An 18,067-nucleotide genomic window follows, 5' to 3' on the forward strand; every position below is an offset into this window, starting at 1 on the left:
GTTCCGTTTTGTATGATACTTTCCTTCAAGATGCTGCACGGTCAGCATCTGCTTTCCATTCACATATGATGAATATGAATTAACATTAACTCAGCCTTGAGAATTTCATGACATACGTCCTTGAGATAATTGGACACACTCTGAGGTTTCATCGAAATGTGGAGTCCTGAACAAATGTACAGTTCCCAATATGTAGTTGTTGGTCTTGATCACGTTAGGAAGAAGGTTCTGGCACCCACACTCATTCTTTAAGGTCCCTGAGGCTCCTCTTGTAAATAACCTCTTCCTGTGCACAACCCCACAGGACTTGGGGGACTTGAGTTCATGATTCTCTTAGAGAGATCGCTTTATTCCCTTTTGTTATTTTTAGTACTGGGTCTGTGCTCACTTGCAACAAGTATTTGGGTTCCTGGCTTCCATTAATTTTTCCTTTCTTCATTCTACATAGTTGCTGAGCACCTCATCTGGGACAGTCAGGATGCCATGCACTGGAGGGAGATAAAAATGCCCGCTTTAGGTAACCGCTTTCCCCTCCAGCCTCTGTCTCCATCACTCCCTTAGCCGCATTTGGGAACAAGCATGTAGGATGCTATCCATCTTCCCTTTACTCTGTACAATCTCTTCCCTTCATGGAAGACTGGAAGTCTTTCCCACTGGAAAGACTATAAGACTATCCCCAAACTATACCTGTGTCTTGAACTCTTTTCCAAACCCAGGACTCACATCCTCAAGTCTGGTGGACACACTCACTGAGCCTCATTCTTAGGGCCTTTTGAGTATCTCTTTTGTGAATTATAACCAATTTCACTCCACCAGAATTTTTTTTTTTTTTTTTTTTCTACGCGGGCCTCTCACTGCTGTGGCCTCTCCCGTTGCGGAACACAGGCTCCGGACGCGCAGGCTCAGCGGCCATGGCTCACGGGCCCAGCCGCTCCGCGGCATGTGGGATCTTCCCGGATCGGGGCACGAACCCGTATCCCCTGCATCGGCAGGCGGACTGTCAACCACTGCGCCACCAGGGAAGCCCTCCACCAGAATTTTTGAAGGGCCGTGAAGATCTGTGTTTGGGTCTGTTTGCTTATTTGTTTCTTCACTGGCAGTTTTTCCTAAGAATACCTTGGCCCTTTCTTCTTTACTGATGTGCCCAAGCAAATCACTCCCCCTAGGACATTCTGCTCCTCTCACTTCCCTGCCCTCAACTGTTTGTTAACGTGACCCATCCTAAAAGGTTCAGTTCAAATGTTTCTCTGAGAAGCCTCTTGGGCACAGCTTCACCTGCACCAGAATCATCTCTTCTCAAATTCCCTGGAGTCTGCATGGCCCGAATGACTCCAGGTTCAGGACTCTGAGTGTTCGTGTTGGGGTTATCTGGGTGCTAGTTGCACGCCCCCCCTTCCCCTTTGGGGAAGCGCAAAAGGGCAGGGGGACATCCTGCATCTTTCTGTCTCATAAAGCCTCTAGCAAAGTTTTCATTAGCTGGATGACCATAGGCGACTGACTTACCCTCTCTTCCTCTGTAAAAAGGGAATCTTGTTACCCAACCTCACAGAATATTTCATCTAACAACCTGGCTCAGGGTTCCCCATAACTCAGTGTTAGATATGTTTCTACTTTCTTTGCTCACTCTTTGTGCTTCTTAGATGTTCAACGCATATTTCCTGAATGAATGAGTTAATTAATAAATGCATGAATCAGATGGTTTTCTATTCCAAAGTGCTCACAGCCCTGATGATGTTTATATTCATTGATGCCGAGGACATGACTATTACGTAAAAGACTGTAACTATGGACTAGTTCTTCTATTTCTCCCTCTCAGGCATTGTTTAGGACTTGGGGTAGGACAAAAGTGTAATTCAACAGATGTAAACACTGGCTGTTATTCTTTTAAACTTTTGCAAACCTGATAGTAGAAAAAGGCTATGACACTGTTGTTTTAATTTGCATATCTCTGATTACCAGTGATTTGAAGTACTCGTGAAAAAGCAGCAGAAATCCGTGTTTTAAACCGCTTGAAGGCTGCTGAGTACTTCAAGTACTCAGGCACATGACTTAGAATGGCTGGGCATGGAGGCTAATGCTGTCAAATTCCCACCGCTTCCCAGGTTGTGAGGTCACACAGAATGTAGTAGACCAGTTGTGCGGCCAGAGAAGACTGGTGTTTCAGCAAGGGCATCTCCCTGGCAAGCGCCGGGAATGCGTATGCTGTCCTCTGACCTGTGCTGTGCTTTGTCAATGTCAGAAGCCACGGCCTTCCATCAAGAACCCCCTCCCTGGAAATCTGTCTCTTGTTCTCCTGCCAGTGGTAAATGAGTTCTTACCTCAACACACTGGGAGAATGATTGAGCCTGTCCCTCCTGCCCAGAGTCTGCACTTCACTCCTCAGTATCCAAGGAATGAGTGACCACCTTCCCTCAGTCCAAAGCCCACCTTTTAGTTGCTCCCTCCCATGTCAGGACAGACTTCTGCCCAATGTGGATGAAGGTGAGAGCAAATACACTGTCCCACTGATGGGACTCCACCCGCTACCTGAGGAGTCTGGCCTTAGCTTTGTGCTTCTCGTGGAACAGCCTTCACCGTAAAATGACCAGGCCATTCAGTCTTGGATATTCCTCCCTGTGGGGCTTTGGTAGAAGGTCAAAACGGGCTTCAGCAACTCCTGTCTGGTCTCTTTCAGGAGTCGTGCTGCCCAAAGTGATGTTCAACCTCCTACATCCTCCTATTGTCTGCTCCCAATTTACTGTGAGCCAGTACTTGGAAAATAAACATAAAACCTATCAACTAAGAGCAGAACATAATTTTCAGAGACCATATAATCTAAACCCATTTTAAGAAAGTAAGGAGAGAATGTGCCCACCATTAAACCACCTTTCACATGATTACACACAGCAATCTGACTTTCCTATTCTGATCTTTGCTATACCTTTGCCTAACTCAAAGTCCCACTGCAGTGTTTTTTCCTAATATAAGGGAGCAGAGATGAATTCAAACTTCATCATGTCTAGATAAATCACTTCACTATAAAAGATGTTGGCTTTTCCCTGGTTTCTAATGATCAAAATTATACACACGCTGATAGATAGACAGGTAGACAGAGATGGATGTATGCATGGATGTATGTATGTTGGATTTCAGCCAGGTTCCACAGGTACACGTGTAAATGTGCACCCCATTCTTCATTGTCATTTCTTGTAGTGATTCAGTCAGGCAGGAAGAAGCCAAGGTCAGCATGGGAACGGGATTCAGAATGCCTCTGAGGAGGGTTATCACCTGCCCGTCTTGAGTGATGGGGACAGAGGTACCAAAGGCTATGGATTTCAGGACTGCTATCAGCCTGGTGCCATCCTTGACCCTCTCTTCCAGGTGATTACCGTGTAGCAAATCAATCAATAAACAGTTATCATGTGTCTGTTAAGTACCAGGCACTGAAGGCCTCTGAGGGAAATGCAAAAAAGAACAACTGAAATTTACTTTTATTCATGTAGAAAGAGAGCTGCTAGAATTTAATCCATTTTTTAAAATTTTTATTTATTTATTTTTGGCTGCGTTGGGTCTTCGTTGCTGTGCGCAGGCTTTCTGTAGTTGCAGTGAACGGGGCCTACTCTTTGTTGCAGTGCGTGGGCTTCTCATTGTGGTGGCTTCTCTTGTGGCAGAGCACGGGCTCTAGGTGCGTGGGCTTCTGTATTTGTGGCTCGTGGGCTCTAGAGCACAGGCTCAGTAGTTGTGGCGCACGGCCTTAGTTGCTCCGCGGCATGTGGGATCTTCCCAGACCAGGGCTCGAACCCGTGTCGCCTGCATTGGCAGGTGGATTCTTAACCACTGCGCTACCAGGGAAGTCCCTAAAATTTTATCAGTTTCATGTAAGGTAGTAAAATGTACACCTTAAAACACCTTTCTATGACTTCTGATGAGTAGCCAAGTGAGGCACTTTACCCTAATAATTAACTGCCTGGGTTGAAATTCTGACTGTGCCACTTACTAGCTGCGTGGCCTTGGCCATGTTAACGCCTCTGGGTGTCAGTTTCCACCTCAGTTAAAACAGGGTCAGAGTAGCTACTTTAGCGTCTGCATAGGGCTGCCGTGAGTATTCAGTGATGTAATCCATAAAAAGTGCTTCGAATGGTGCCTGGCACATGGAGAAAGTGCCCTGAATGTTAGTTACAATCACCATTGACCTCCCTTCTGGCTGTGAATGTCCAGGTCCTTGGCAACCCTGACTCAGAGCTTAACAGTGAGGTCAGCAGCACAGGAGGCCATGGGTGGCAGAGGAAGGGAGAGCTGGTCTGATGTAGGAGGTCAAGGAGCTTTCGGGCAAGTTCCACCTGGGAGTTCTTGGTGTTTTTTTTTTTTTGTTCTTGTTGTTATGAAAGTGTTCATACACACAAAACACTGGAGAGAAATGTGTAATGGAGGCTTACCAACCCATTTCCTGGATATGACAGTGGTTAACATTTTGCCATATTTATTTTATCTATTTAAAAACAATTTCACTAAAGTGTTTTAAAGTAACTTAGAAATATTACATTTCATCCCTACATGCTTCACTGTGTATCTCTGAAACATAAGGACAATTTCTTCCAGAAGCACAATATCATTGTCCCACCTAACAAATCAGCAAGTCCGTAGTCTAACACCCAGGCCTCCTGGAGTATTTCAAATGACCCTTTTGATTTCAAAATACACTGCTGGGGAGGAGACCATTCTGAAGCCAAGATATGAGTGGCTGTAGGTAGGAAAGAATGTTCCAGGTGTTAGGATAGGGAGGGGGACGTACTGTTGGCCACTGTCCCTCTTGTCCCCCTGGAAAAACATAGCCTGGTCTGAGGTCCTTTGTGTGACTGTGCTCATTCCAATTTGCTTCTTTCCAAAGGAGGAAAACATGTTTTTGAAGGGCGCTTGACAGACAGGAAAGATATTAATAAATGACATGCAAATTTCTTAATTTCGCTTTGGCTGGATATATGATTGCTGCTTCTGAAATACAGGCTGGTGATGGAGCTTCTCTTTTAAAAAAGATTTCTTGAGCTCTGAGGGTACGTTGGCTTGTCCAGCTGAACATGGCTGGTGGCTGAGGGCAGAATCACTCTGACCTGAGAGGAAGTGAATAAGGACACGTTCCAGTGAAAACTGGCCCTAAATAAGAAGTGGAGAGTTTAATTTTGAGACTGTTTCTTGGGTGGAGATACCACAAAGGTTTGACTGAAAAGCTGAAAAGTTCTTTTTATAGCCCTGTTGCTCGCACATGCGAAAGCGACTTCATCGACTGGACATTTTACACTTAGCTTTTGTGCTGGGGCTGCTCCTCTATTTCTCCTTCAATCCCACATGTTGCTGGGTGGGAGCCACTGTCCATTGCCCTGGCTTGGGTGCCCTGGGCTTCCCAGTTCAAACAACTCTTCCCCTTCTCCTAGGAACAGGGGTGAGGGCTCTCCCCATCCGTCTATGAAATATGCAGGGGCCCCTCTGGTCAGAGTGTTGGCCTGTGGTGTTGCAGGGTCGGGCCCCAGCCCCATGGTGCCCAGTAGCAAAGGCCATGGGCTCTGGAACAAGGCTACTTGGACTCAAAGCTGGCTTTCACCATGTGCTGCTGGTTCCACTTCTCTCTAGGGCAGTGAGTAGCCAGTCTTTCAAATATGCTGTTTTCTTATATTTACACCTTTGTGAAGGTATTTTCATTTGTTCTGGGAAAGACTGTCCTTCCCTAAAAATGAGTGAATCACATTATAATGTAATGAAGAAATGCTGCAACTATAAGTTGAGGGTGAATCTTTTTTTTTTACATCTTTATTAGAGTATAATTGCTTTACAATAGTGTGTTAGTTTCTGCTTTATAACAAAGTGAATCAGTTATACATACACATATGTTCCTATATCTCTTCCCTCTTGCATCTCCCTCCCTCCCACCCTCCCTATCCCACCTCTCCAGGCAGTCACAAAGCACCGAGCTGATATCCCTGTGCTATGCGGCTGCTTCTCACCAGCTATCTACCTTACATTTGGTAGTGTATATATGTCCATGCCTCTCTCTTGCTTTGTCACAGCTCACCCTTCCCCCTCCCCATATCCTCAAGTCCATTCTCTAGTAGGTCTGTGTCTTTATTCCTGTCTTACCCCTAGGTTCTTCATGACTTTTTTTTTTTCTTAAATTCCATATATATATGTTAGCATACGGTATTTGTCTTTCTCTTTCTGACTTAACTTCACTCTGTATGACAGACTCTAGGTCTATCCACCTCATTACAAATAGCTCAATTTCGTTTCTTTTTATGGCTGAGTAATATTCCATTGTATATATGTGCCACATCTTCAATACGAACAGACCAATCACAAGCACTGAAATTGAAACTGTGATTAAAAATCTTCCAACAAACAAAAGCCCAGGACCAGATGGCTTCACAGGCGAATTCTATCAAACATTTAGAGAAGAGCTAACACCTATCCTTCTCAAACTCTTCCAAAATATAGCAGAGGGAGGAACACTCCCAAACTCATTCTACGAGGCCACCATCACCCTGATAACAAAACCAGACAAAGATGTCACAAAGAAAGAAAACTACAGGCTAACATCACTGATGAACATAGATGCAAAAATCCTCAACAAAATACTAGCAAACAGAATCCAACAGCACATTAAAAGGATCACACACCATGATCAAGTGGGGTTTATTCCAGGAATGCAAGGATTCCTCAATATATGCAAATCAATCAATGTGATACACCATATTAACACATTGAAGGAGAGGGTGAATCTTAATACAAGACGGCCATGTGTTTCCTGCTAGGTGTTCTTAACTGCCTGGCTTATTTAGTTTTAGTAGAAGGAACTCAGCTTTCATCACCCCTTTTTTTAATAGACATGTTTTCTCTTGCCTTGGAGTTCATGTACTTAAAATAAAACCCCATGAATCCCAGGTTCAAGAGAGAAAAACAACTGGTTATGCAGAGGAGCTTTTTTATATGATCTGAAGATCATAATCAGGCATAAGCCAAATGCAATTTGATTGTGTAAAGCTATTACTTAACAAGTAACACAGCACTTATAAACCCCACGACTTGGATTTATAAGTAATATTGTACAGTAATCCATAAAATTAAAATAATACCACCAGCTATTAGCAGGTCATGAGCTTTGACTAATTTGTAAAATAGTGTTTGTAGATGCCAATAAGGACTTTGAAAGATGTGAATATTTAATTTTAAACCTAGCCTATTGACATTGTTCAGAAGTCTACTGAGTTAACTAGTCCTGGGCAGGAACCTCCTCAAACAACAGGATGACAAGCAATGCCAGGGCATATTTCCAGAAAGTTCTTTAAGCAGGTCAAGAGAGTACAGATTTTTCAAATGATTGAGAACTGGGAGAAAGTGCTGAGAGGTAGAGTCAGTTGTTTAAATCATTGGGAAAAGGGGATTTTAATAGCCTTTTGTAATAGTCTGAGTGAATGAGAGAGGAAAGGAATTGCTTCCTTTACTTAGCCATAAGTGAAAGCTATATGTTTAAACATGAGCCATACAAATGAACTGCCTTATTGGTAAAGTCTGGTAATGATTTCGTTAAGCACCATTAGAATGGAAGAAGAAGATACATGTAATCTCATTCTTTCCCTCATTCGAGGCTACAGGCGTCATAGTCCTTGGGACTCTTGCTTTTGGTCAGATGTCATATCACTGTAGCCACAGATTGGCTGTGAGCCTAGTTGTGGACAGCCACTGAAGTTTTTGGTAGGATGGATCTTGACTTATATACAGGTACCAAAATTCCTTGCCAGGTCCTTGCCAGTCACTGTGGTAGATACTTCTATCTGTTCACTTACCATCTAGGACTTCCTGTATTAGAGAGCCCCAATTTGATTTGGGGTAGCCATATGGCTCACCAGCAACACTCTCATTCTTCATGACAGCTGGTGGAGTCCACATAGCACAGTTGGGCCCATGAGAAGTGGGAAGAAGTCCTTGGGAGTGTGTCTTTTTTTAAATGAAAAGGCTGAGCTTTACCAAGAGAAAGCCTCTTTTTTGTCCCCCACCTCACCCCCAGGATGCAGATGTCAAAGACACAGGTGACAGTCAGCAGATGAGTATGGAAGCCTGACCAGGGTAAGAACGGAGTGAGAAGCAGAAAGAAGGAAGAGATCTGGTCTCTGGGAGCATCACTGAGGTACTGTACCTGCCCTGGACTGTCACCTCCGAACCTTGTCCTGTGAGAGGAATAAAGCCTACTTCTTTAAGCCGCTATCGTCTTCTATTACTTTTAGCCAACTTCATTCATAAATGGTACTGATCCAGAGAAAAGTTCTTCCAGAAAACCTGACCCAAAGTCACTTAGCAACTTATTAGCTGCTTTTTCTAGCAAACAGCACATTTTCAGCCCTAAAAATCCAATAAAAAGGAAAATTTTACTGTTTCTTTTTCTTCCTTTTCAGATCAGGTAATTCCAGGTATCAATAATATTTCAAGTGTGTGAGGAGCAGAAGTTCTGTGCTTTTGACACTGTGCTACTTCATCCTTCTGTTATTACCATCTTAATGAAAAAAAGCAAGGTGACTGCAGTATTTCTGCTTAGTTTCTTTGCTCTCTCCATTGCTGCCAAAGCCTTTCTGTAAGGGGCACCCAGAATAAGGTCATATTACCTTAATTCATATAGCATGACCTTGGCCACAGGTCAGGTAGAGGAGAGTATAAAGAACAGATCAGATGTCATCATGTATATTTCAGTGGGCTTCACAGCTGCTTTACCTTTCACTGGGAGGTGTGCTTGTCCTGAGAAGCTCAACAACATCCTAAGGTGCATTCCATTGACGTGAAGGTTTGTCCAAAGTCCATGATAACTGGCCTGACTCATTCCCCAGTGTAAATGGGCCAGAGCTGGTCTTTTTCAACCTAAACAGTTACACCGTTTTGTCAGATCCAAGATGAGAACCAGAAAGTATACCAGAATGTTTCTATGGACATGGATAAACTCTTCATCTTTACTGACCATGAGAATAGCCTCAAAGGGGGGTGGGTATCACCTGAAGATAGAGTGCAGGTGACTATTTCTCAGATCCTTCTGGAAGCCTGCACAGTGGTGCTACGTGTTGACTGTAAGCTTGAGGAAAGCCAAGGTCGATGATGCCTGTGATGTGTTGTCATGGTGTCTGTCAGCTGTGTCAGCTGTTACTCATGTTGATCCATCTGGGTCATAAAGGCTTAAGCACTGTGGTCGTAGGAGTAGTCAAACAGGTTTCCCACGTCCAAAAAAAGCCAGAAAGTAGAATAAAAGCCAAGAAGTGTAAATCCTAGTCCAAGGGGTCAAAGGCATGTCCAGGATATCCATAAGATCGCACCAGGGATTGGAGTAGAATTATTGATGCAGCAGAAGTTTTGGGAGGCTGCAAGTTGGTTCACAAGCAATCCTAGCAAGTTGGTTCAACCAACAAGCAAGTTGGTTCACAAGCAATCTGATTCATTTCAAGTAAGCCCATGTTAAGCTCACCTTGGCAGGGAACCCCAGGGGGAAGAGACTAGCAGAGAATCTGAAAGTCTGTGGAGCCCTGATCTGGACCTGCTGCCACCTCCTTGCTGCTCTGAGAGGCCCTTGTCCTAGAAATCCTGACAGCCACCCTGGGCACATGGGGAGTCACAGGATAAACCTGGAGCATTTTCTTGGACCATTAATTTTGCTTAATGATATTTAGGTTAGCCAAGAACATTTCTATGCTTAAATAATATATTGTCTAGTATAAGGCAAAATTTGCACGAATTTTAAGGAGAAGCACAGGTCCTCAAAGAACTCGGCATTGTTGGTGGGTTATGTCAGGCACTCAGCTTCACTCTCCTCTGATCCTGCAGGAATGCTCTGGTGGAAAAGTTTTGAAAGCAGTAAACAGATGACAACACTTTGCAAGGTGCAGAGCTCTTGTACAGATGTGATCTTTGGATTAGTCTCTCCTCAAGGAGGAGAGAGCCGTGTGTTGTCTTTCTCTCCCTAGTCTCTTCCCAAGTACTACAGAAGAGAACAAAGAAAAAAGGGAAAAAAAGTTACTCAAGATCAGGTCCTCCAAAGAGAACCACAGGTGACATTTGGGTGGACATCCTTCAGGGTGCCCCTTGATACATACGGCAGAGACACGTGGATTCCATTTTACACAAAGAGTGATTGTATCTGTGAGATTCTCTGATGGGCAGGAAACTTCTTAAGTTTTCAGATCGGTTTGAGTTAGGTTGACTGAAACAAATTACCATTTCCAGATACCCTCTCATAGCAAACAGTGTCACACACCACCGCGAACAGAGAGAACCTTTCACATTTACCAAGAGGCAACAAATATCATCTCTTGCGTTCTTTTTTAAACAACAACAAGAAAGTAGGACTGGTAGGTGCTCAATACATGATTGTGGGATGTGTGTCCAAGGATGAAAGTTAAAATGCCATCGGCCCCCAGGCCAGGACCGTGCAAGGGTGAAAGGCCCTCTCACGACTTCCTGGCTGTGCGACTGAACGACCGAAGCATCACTGCCCAGCTTCTTGCTGGGTTTCCCATCACCCACGGCCTCCGAGGTGGGGGGATGAGCCCTCTCAGGATGAGCCTAGAGAGCGGAGCCCATCTGCCCGCGCTGACGCTTCCCGACGTGACACCGGCCTGCTGGGGTGGACGCCTGCCAGGAGCGGCCAACCGCAAGAGGTCTAAGGGAGGGAAGCGGGGCAGGGGGCAGAGAGCCCGTCCGCGGAGGTCCTGGATACAGCTGCTGCCCGCGTGGCGTGGGCGAAACCCCGCCTGGGGCACAACTGCCCAGCCTGGGGGCATGGCTGCTTTGAGCAAAAGGTTTGTTCTGAGAGTGACTTTACAAGGTGGTTCTATAAACAGTGGCAGGACTTCAGATGGCGATAGCAGCCTCAAGCCTCTCTCCTGTGTGTTCTGTGTGCAACGCTGGAGGGTAGAAGCTGAGGCTGCAGACTCCGCCCTGACTTTCAGTGCCCCTTAGAGCAGTCTCCGCCCTACCCCATCTCTCTCTCACACCCTCTCTCTTTAAAAATACCCGTCTCTCTCCCTCTCTCTTCCTCTCTCTCTCTCTCTCTCTCTCTCACATACACACACACACACACAATACTTATCCTACCGTGAGATCCATGAATGGGAATTTTAGGTGCCAGCTTTCCTTTGAGCTAATGCATGTAAAAAGGGCCATCTCTTGGGCTTCCCTGGTGGCGCAGTGGTTGAGAGTCCGCCTGCCGATGCAGGGGATACGGGTTCGTGCCCCGATCCGGGAAGATCCCACATGCCGCGGAGCGGCTGGGCCTGCGAGCCATGGACGCTGAGCCTGTGCGTCCGGAGCCTGTTGCTCCGCAACGGGAGAGGCCACAGCAGTGAGAAGCCCGGGTACCGCAAAAAAAAAAAAAAAAAAAAAAAAAGGGTCATCTCCTTAGGAGTAGCACATAAAAGTGTGTGCTGAGGGAAAACGGGGAAACTCTAACTCCAAAGGCCTGGAAATTTACGAAGGATGCATCAGGACTAAGACACTGGCTTTTGAATCAACCTGGATAGGGCCTTAGCCATTCCATCTATAAGCTGTAAGACCTTGGCCATCTTACTTAATGCATCTGTAAAATGGGGAGACCGCCTCAGAGGACAGTGAAGGTTAAAGGTACTCACACACAAGCACTAGCAGAGTTCCTGGCCCAGAGGAATGCTCAGTAGGTGGCAGCTGGCTAGAAAAATCTACCTAAGGGCCAACCTCACCAAGCCCCAGAATTCTTGGAGCTGGGAACTCAGCTGAATAAGGATGTAACCCTTGAAGCCTGCGCCCCCCCATCCCCACCATTCCTCAAAGTCTTCCTTCTGTGCCCGTCACGTGCAGTCAGGGCCACAATCCAGCACGCCCTCCACCCTTGTATTTTCTCTGTGTAGGTCTCAGCTCCCACTAACCTTTCAGCTCTCAAGCAACTAGCATTTATACTTGTATGTCCCTGTTTGAGTCCAGCACTGCACATTCATTAGTGAACCACTCTGTAGTGTAGCCAACCGGCTAAGAACACAGGATTTACATTCAGACAGAAATGGGTTTGAATTCCAGCTCTGCCACTAGTCACCTGTGCAAATGTATGCAAGGTTTCGTAAGTTCTTGGATCTTACTTTCCTGAACTAAGATGGGAGTAATAATAGCATGTAAGGTTTCTTATAAGAATTACGTTAGTAATAATTGTAAACATTTGTAAAGCACGTGGTAGACACCTCGTAAATATTAGTTATTTTTCATTTTATTAATACTGTATTTAATTTAGTGCAGAAAATAAAACATGACAAAACTGTGGGTTTTGACCTTCATCAAAGAAAGCTGCAGCTTTTTAACCTTTGCACATGCCCAGGGTACGCCTTGGATACAGAGAAAGGAGAGAGGAATGTCGGCAGCTCTGGCAGAGCAGGAACCAGTCCTCTGTGACCCACAGCGACTCACTGCTTTGCTCAAAGCTCCTATTGTTGCCTTGTGGCAAGTTCTGTTCTCCAAGTCCATTGACTGAAGGCTGTTTATGATGCTTTTTGGGGAGAGACAGTAGATCCATACGAGGTTAATTATTATTATGCAAAGGAAGAAACCCACGACGTGTTCATAGTACTTTTGGGTGGCATACATATTCGTGTCTCTTTCTTAAAAATGATGCCTCTTTTTATTTATTTGGTAACGTCTTTACTCTGGTTCTGAAAAGAATAAAAATGCAGCCTCCACAATATTAACTCAGGCAACTCTGCTTAAGCTCTTCCAAGGTTCTCCATTCCCCTCAGGTGTAATCCCAGTCTTCCCAGGAGCCCGCAGATATGCAGGACCTGATCTCTCAGCCATCGCTCCCCTCCATTACTCCCTCTCCTCTTAGCTGCTGGGTCCCAGCCACACTGACTTGCTTGTAGCTCCTGGCATACACTGCACCAGCCCTCCTGCAGGGCCGTCGCACTTCCAGTGCCCCTGCCTGGAATGCTCTTCCTTCAGGTGTCCTCATGGCTCACTCCCTCATTCCCTCAGGCCTCTGTTCAGAGGCCATCTTACCAGAAAGGACTTTCCTGAGAATCTCATCTAAAAGAGCGTCGGCCACCCTGTCACTCTGCCCCCTCTACCTGGCTTCGTCTTTCAGCACAGCACTTACTACATTCTGAAATGTGTGTGTTTGCTTGTCTGACTTCTCCCACTGGAATATAAGCTCCCTGAGGGCAGAGACTTTTATTTCAGTCGCTGCTGTAGACCCAGCACCCAGCACCATCCTAACACACAGCAGGCACTCAGTAAATATTGAATGAACAAGGACTACATGTGTCTTGAGTTTTGCACGTGAGCACGGAGGAGGAACCACTTTTGCAAACCCACTTCATTATGAGAGCTTCAGGTGCCCTGTAGCGAGGGTCAACTCGCTCCCTGGACAAAACGACTCAGATGGGTGGTTGCCTTCTTCCACTGTGGTCTCCGTGACTCTTTTGACTAATGGGCCTGCAGCAAAGCACCGCCAGCAGATGAGGGGATGGCTTTCCGATAGAAGGTCTTACCTGCCACACAAGCTCAATGCAGGTTCCCCATACCCCCAACCTCCATTTGAAAGTAGAGCGTTCCTGTAAAAACTTTCAAAAGCCGGAATGGCTTGTAAATTGAAGAAGCAGTTACCTTAGGACACATCTTGCCAATGGATGCACAAAATAAATCAAGATAAAGGGCAGATGCTCACAGGCACAGTTCAAAGCCCTGGCAGCTTGATGCTGAGATGCTGAGTGTAGTTCCCAAGGAAGGAGCTTGGGTGCCGCTCGTGCAGCTCCGGCTGCATCCTGCCCCTATAATGGCTCACTGCAAAACACACACTGAGCCCTTTTTTCGATTTGGGCCTTTTCATAAAAATCAAAAGTCCTCTTCAGATTTCTTTCCATTAGTGAAGACAGATACTAACGTAAGCCTTTCGTAAAAGCGAGGTGGTGTAAAGCAAATTTTTGAAAAACAGGGGATACCTGTACACATTTGAATAAAAAGTACTAAAGAAAAAAGGGGGGAAATGACTATGTAAAAACAGACCTTATGAGATATGTGTTATGTTCTTTGCAAGAGGATTGAGAATAGGAATTTGTTAGAGTCAAGAGAGATGTTTCGATGGCATCTTGCACAATGTTCCTTCTCCCCAGTATTTTTATGATATTAGGAAATCAGAGAGAGCTTTACTCTCTCTGAATCATGGTATGTCCTGGAAGATCAGGAGAACATTCAATGCCTTTCCCACTGCTTAATCACGAATTTTCACTAAGATGAAAAAGTGAAATTTACTTCTTATAGAGATGGATTTTTATGGTGCTTTTGTTTTTTAAGTAAATGCTCTTTGTAAGACAAAGACATAATACAGAAGAGAGCAAGGAAGAAAGAAAAAATGGTTACTCAAGATCTCATCCTCTGATGAACACCACAGGTAACATTTTGGCGATCATCTTTCAGGATACCTCTTGATGCGTGGATTCCCTTTTACATAAACGGCTCACATTATAGAAGCTACTTTCTTCACCCAATACTGTATTTTGAGGACACACTTCTATGTCAAGATATGTAAATCTTAAACACCATTTTTAACAGCCTTCAAAGGAATAATGGTATTCCGCTGTGTGTAGCCAGTTCCCTACTGATCCATATTTAGGTTGTTTCTGACTCTTTGCTATTAGATGAGATTGTATATATAAGCTACTCTGTGGGCTCATTCCAGGAAGCTCTTGCCCCAGCTGAACTATCAGTCTCCCATGGCATTATCACTCTGAAAATCTGTCATCACCACTCCCCATGCCCAGCCCTGAAAACGCTGTCTTAAAGGCTCCCCAAATCCAGTTGTTTTTTTTTTTTTTTTGGTTGCGGTACGCGGGCCTCTCACTGTTGTGGCCTCTCCCGTTGCGGAGCACAGGCTCCGGACGCACAGGCTCAGCGGCCATGGCTCACGGGCCCAGCTGCTCCGCGGCATATGGGATCTTCCCGGACCAGGGCATGAACCTGTGTCCCCTGCATTGGCAGGCGGACTCTCAACCACTGCGCCACCAGGGAAGCCCCCAAACCCAGTTCTTAACATCAGCCAAATAGGCTCTATTTAGTCCATCTACCACGTGTAGAGGAGGGCTTATGTACTTATTTTTGATTTCCTAGAAAAATTCAGAGCACTTTTATATTGTATCTGGCCTCAATTGTTCGTACCTTTCTCTCACTCCATCCCCTCACTTTCTGATAACTGCAGCTCCTGGAGAATTACACCTCTTCTGCTGGATAAAGTCCTGATGGACCTGGGGGTGGGGCAGGCAGGCCAGTCAGTAAAACCCAGTGTGTGAGGCAGCCAGCCTCTACTTGCATTCTTCCCTCTGCCCTTCTGCACCCCACAGCCTCCAGGTCACAGGTCTGTAAGCTACTGGCGTTGGTGCAAGAGCCCCTGCACAGGACTGATCCATCTTTAGCCGATATACCAAGGAACCTCCCGGGGGAGGTGTGTGTTATCTCGGTGGCCTTAAATATGTCCTTTATTTTGTTTCAGGACATGGTGGGGAGCAAAGCCTCGACATAATAGACTTCAGTGCTAGGTGGGCTTTTTTTTTTTTTAATTTCCTCTCATTGTGTCCCATCAGTGCACTTGTTAGGGTGACTTCTCTCTGCAAAACCCTGCTATGCCGCGTCCAAGCGTGCCTCACTATTATTAACCTGTTGGACAGCTGAGGGTCAGAAGCAACCAGAAGCTGCGTAACCCGCCCAGGATCATGTGGCAGTGCCCCAGAGGCCTGGGACTCAAGCTTCTGCCGGTGGACCTGCCCTGGGCTCAGGCAGAGGGCACGGGGGTCGGCTCACGTTACACAACCAGGTCACATGCTGGGGGGCGGGATCCTCTTCTTTTTCTTGACTCACTGTCAGGAAGCCACGGAAGGAGGTGGCAAGAAACCCTGGTGGACTTGTTTTAGAGGGTCTCTAGAGATGGGTGGTAACATCTTTCTTAGGTCTGTCATCGGCATGGGTGGATTGGGAGGTCCCAGGCTGGGTAACTCAATAGTTCACTGTGGCCCTCCACTGACACCACCATGTACTGAAGGGTGTCAGCTGTTCAGCCCCAGTTATAAAGTTATAAGGAAAAAGGAGGCTGGGGCAGCCAGAGGGAAACTAATCCTATTGAAAGTCCATTCGGAGCCAGGCATTGCGCTGACACTTTCACGTGTATTGTCTCTTCTGCTCCCTGAGAACCCAGTGAGCAACTCTGAATCTTCGTCCTCCTTTGGGTTGAGGAAATGGGATGATCAGAGCTGCTAAGTGGAAAGTAGCTATTACACGATGGAGACAGGGTTTTAATGCATTTATGTCTTGAGGCCAAAGTTAAGCTCTTTCCCTGTTACCACATTGCCCATCAGTAGCACCCCAGGACAGCCTGAGTTTTGCAGTAAATCTCTTTGGAGTGAGATGTCTTCCTGTGAAGGAGCGCTGCTAAATCTCACACGGACTCATCAGCCCCATTTGCTTCCTTCCCTAGTTGCCATGTCATCTGAGGAGAGCAACGTCAAAAGTTGGTGCTTTTCTCTGAAACACTTGATGAGTCTCTCTCCAGACTGCAGTTGGCTCAGGGGCACCATTTTGGCTGCAATCCCGCAGAGTTTCATTTTCCCCTTTTTATTGAAAAATCAAAATCTGGGGAATTAGAGCCTTTCCATATTGATTTTTCAGGGGCAAGTGAAAATTGCATTCTGCTCAGTACAGAACCAAGAAGGTGCCACCTCGAGTGGTGACAGGCTGATGCTGGAGTGGCGTGCAGTACGAGGAACGATGGGGCACACAGATACAGATACAGTCTCTTTGTACTCTTGCCAACGTGGCCAAGCAACAGCTAATTCTCGATCCATGTAAAATGATTTCTGGAATTAAAACTTTTTTTTTTTTCATTTGAAAAGAAAGTTGAAGAAAGAGGCCTAAGTGAGAAGAACTTTGGAAACTGAGTCCGCAGTTTCTCCTTTCAGTACATCAGGGGCGGGTCAGGTCCACCCTTGGCCCCCTACCTCCTCCGAGCCTGGTACTTGATGACTGTGAAGGCAGCAGCCCAGAGTCCTGCTCTTTTCATTCACTTTGAGGCCCAGAAAGTCATGAGTCCGGGTTGTGCTCTACCACTTACTACCCAGATTGCCCTTTTGCAAAGTACTTCGTGTCCTGAGCCTTGGTTTTCTCATCTGTGAATTGGGGATAGTATAGAAACTACTGCGTAGGGTTGCAGTGAGGATTAATCGAGTAGATATTAGTTGACTGACAATGAATAAGCAAGACGATCCACTTGGGTTTGATAAAGGTGTCAGTTGTGTGCAATCACCGTGTCCCGTCTCTCAGCTGGGCCAACCCCCTAAGGAGTTTGAAGTGTCATGGAGTTCACGGCACTCAGGGCAGGTGCACCTACGTGACGCGTGCGTTGCCATTTTGGATTCTATTCCCTCTGTCTGTTCCATTGGGGTAAATGAGTCAGTCAGTTGTGGGTGAAAACTGCCACCGCCGCGCAGTCTCCCTCCGGCGAAAGGCGCTCCGCGAGTTAGTAGCCATTCGTTCCTCTCTTCTTTGCCCCCTCTCCCTGCCCTCTTTAGCGCCTGTGAAATGTCCTATCTTTTCTCTTTTTCGTACGCAGGCTAAATGTGAACATATCAACCAAAGCCCTGAAAGCGACTCTGGCAGGACATGAGCAGGTCTCTGTGAAGCAGAAGAGCTGGGCTTTGGGTGGAGCATGTCTGCAGCCTCGGGGATGAGGTGACTACCCCGGGCGGGTACCGAGCCAAAGTGCAGCCGCTTAGCCCCGGGAGCACACGGAGCCCCTTTATGACCGCCGGGAGTGCGCAGACTCCACACCGTCACTGCTCTGCTCGGGCTTCTGAAGGGCAAACCCAGCCGGAAATACCAAGTGAAAGGGAGAGGAGCAAGTAAAATGCTGGGGGTGGGAGAAGGGAAGGGGTGGGTGCCTGTGCTTTGAAATTCTGCCCCGGAAAGGCCTCTTCAATGGATCCCCTTCCAACCTGCCCTAGTACAACAACTGGACGTGGCATGTGACAGGCGCTGTAGACAGATCGTGTTTCACACATGCAGCTGTAAT

This window comes from Aethalodelphis obliquidens, unplaced genomic scaffold (assembly GCF_003676395.1).
Source record: "Aethalodelphis obliquidens isolate GAN/ISIS:26980383/991018 unplaced genomic scaffold, ASM367639v1 scaffold24, whole genome shotgun sequence".
NCBI classification, from domain to species: domain Eukaryota; kingdom Metazoa; phylum Chordata; class Mammalia; order Artiodactyla; family Delphinidae; genus Aethalodelphis; species Aethalodelphis obliquidens.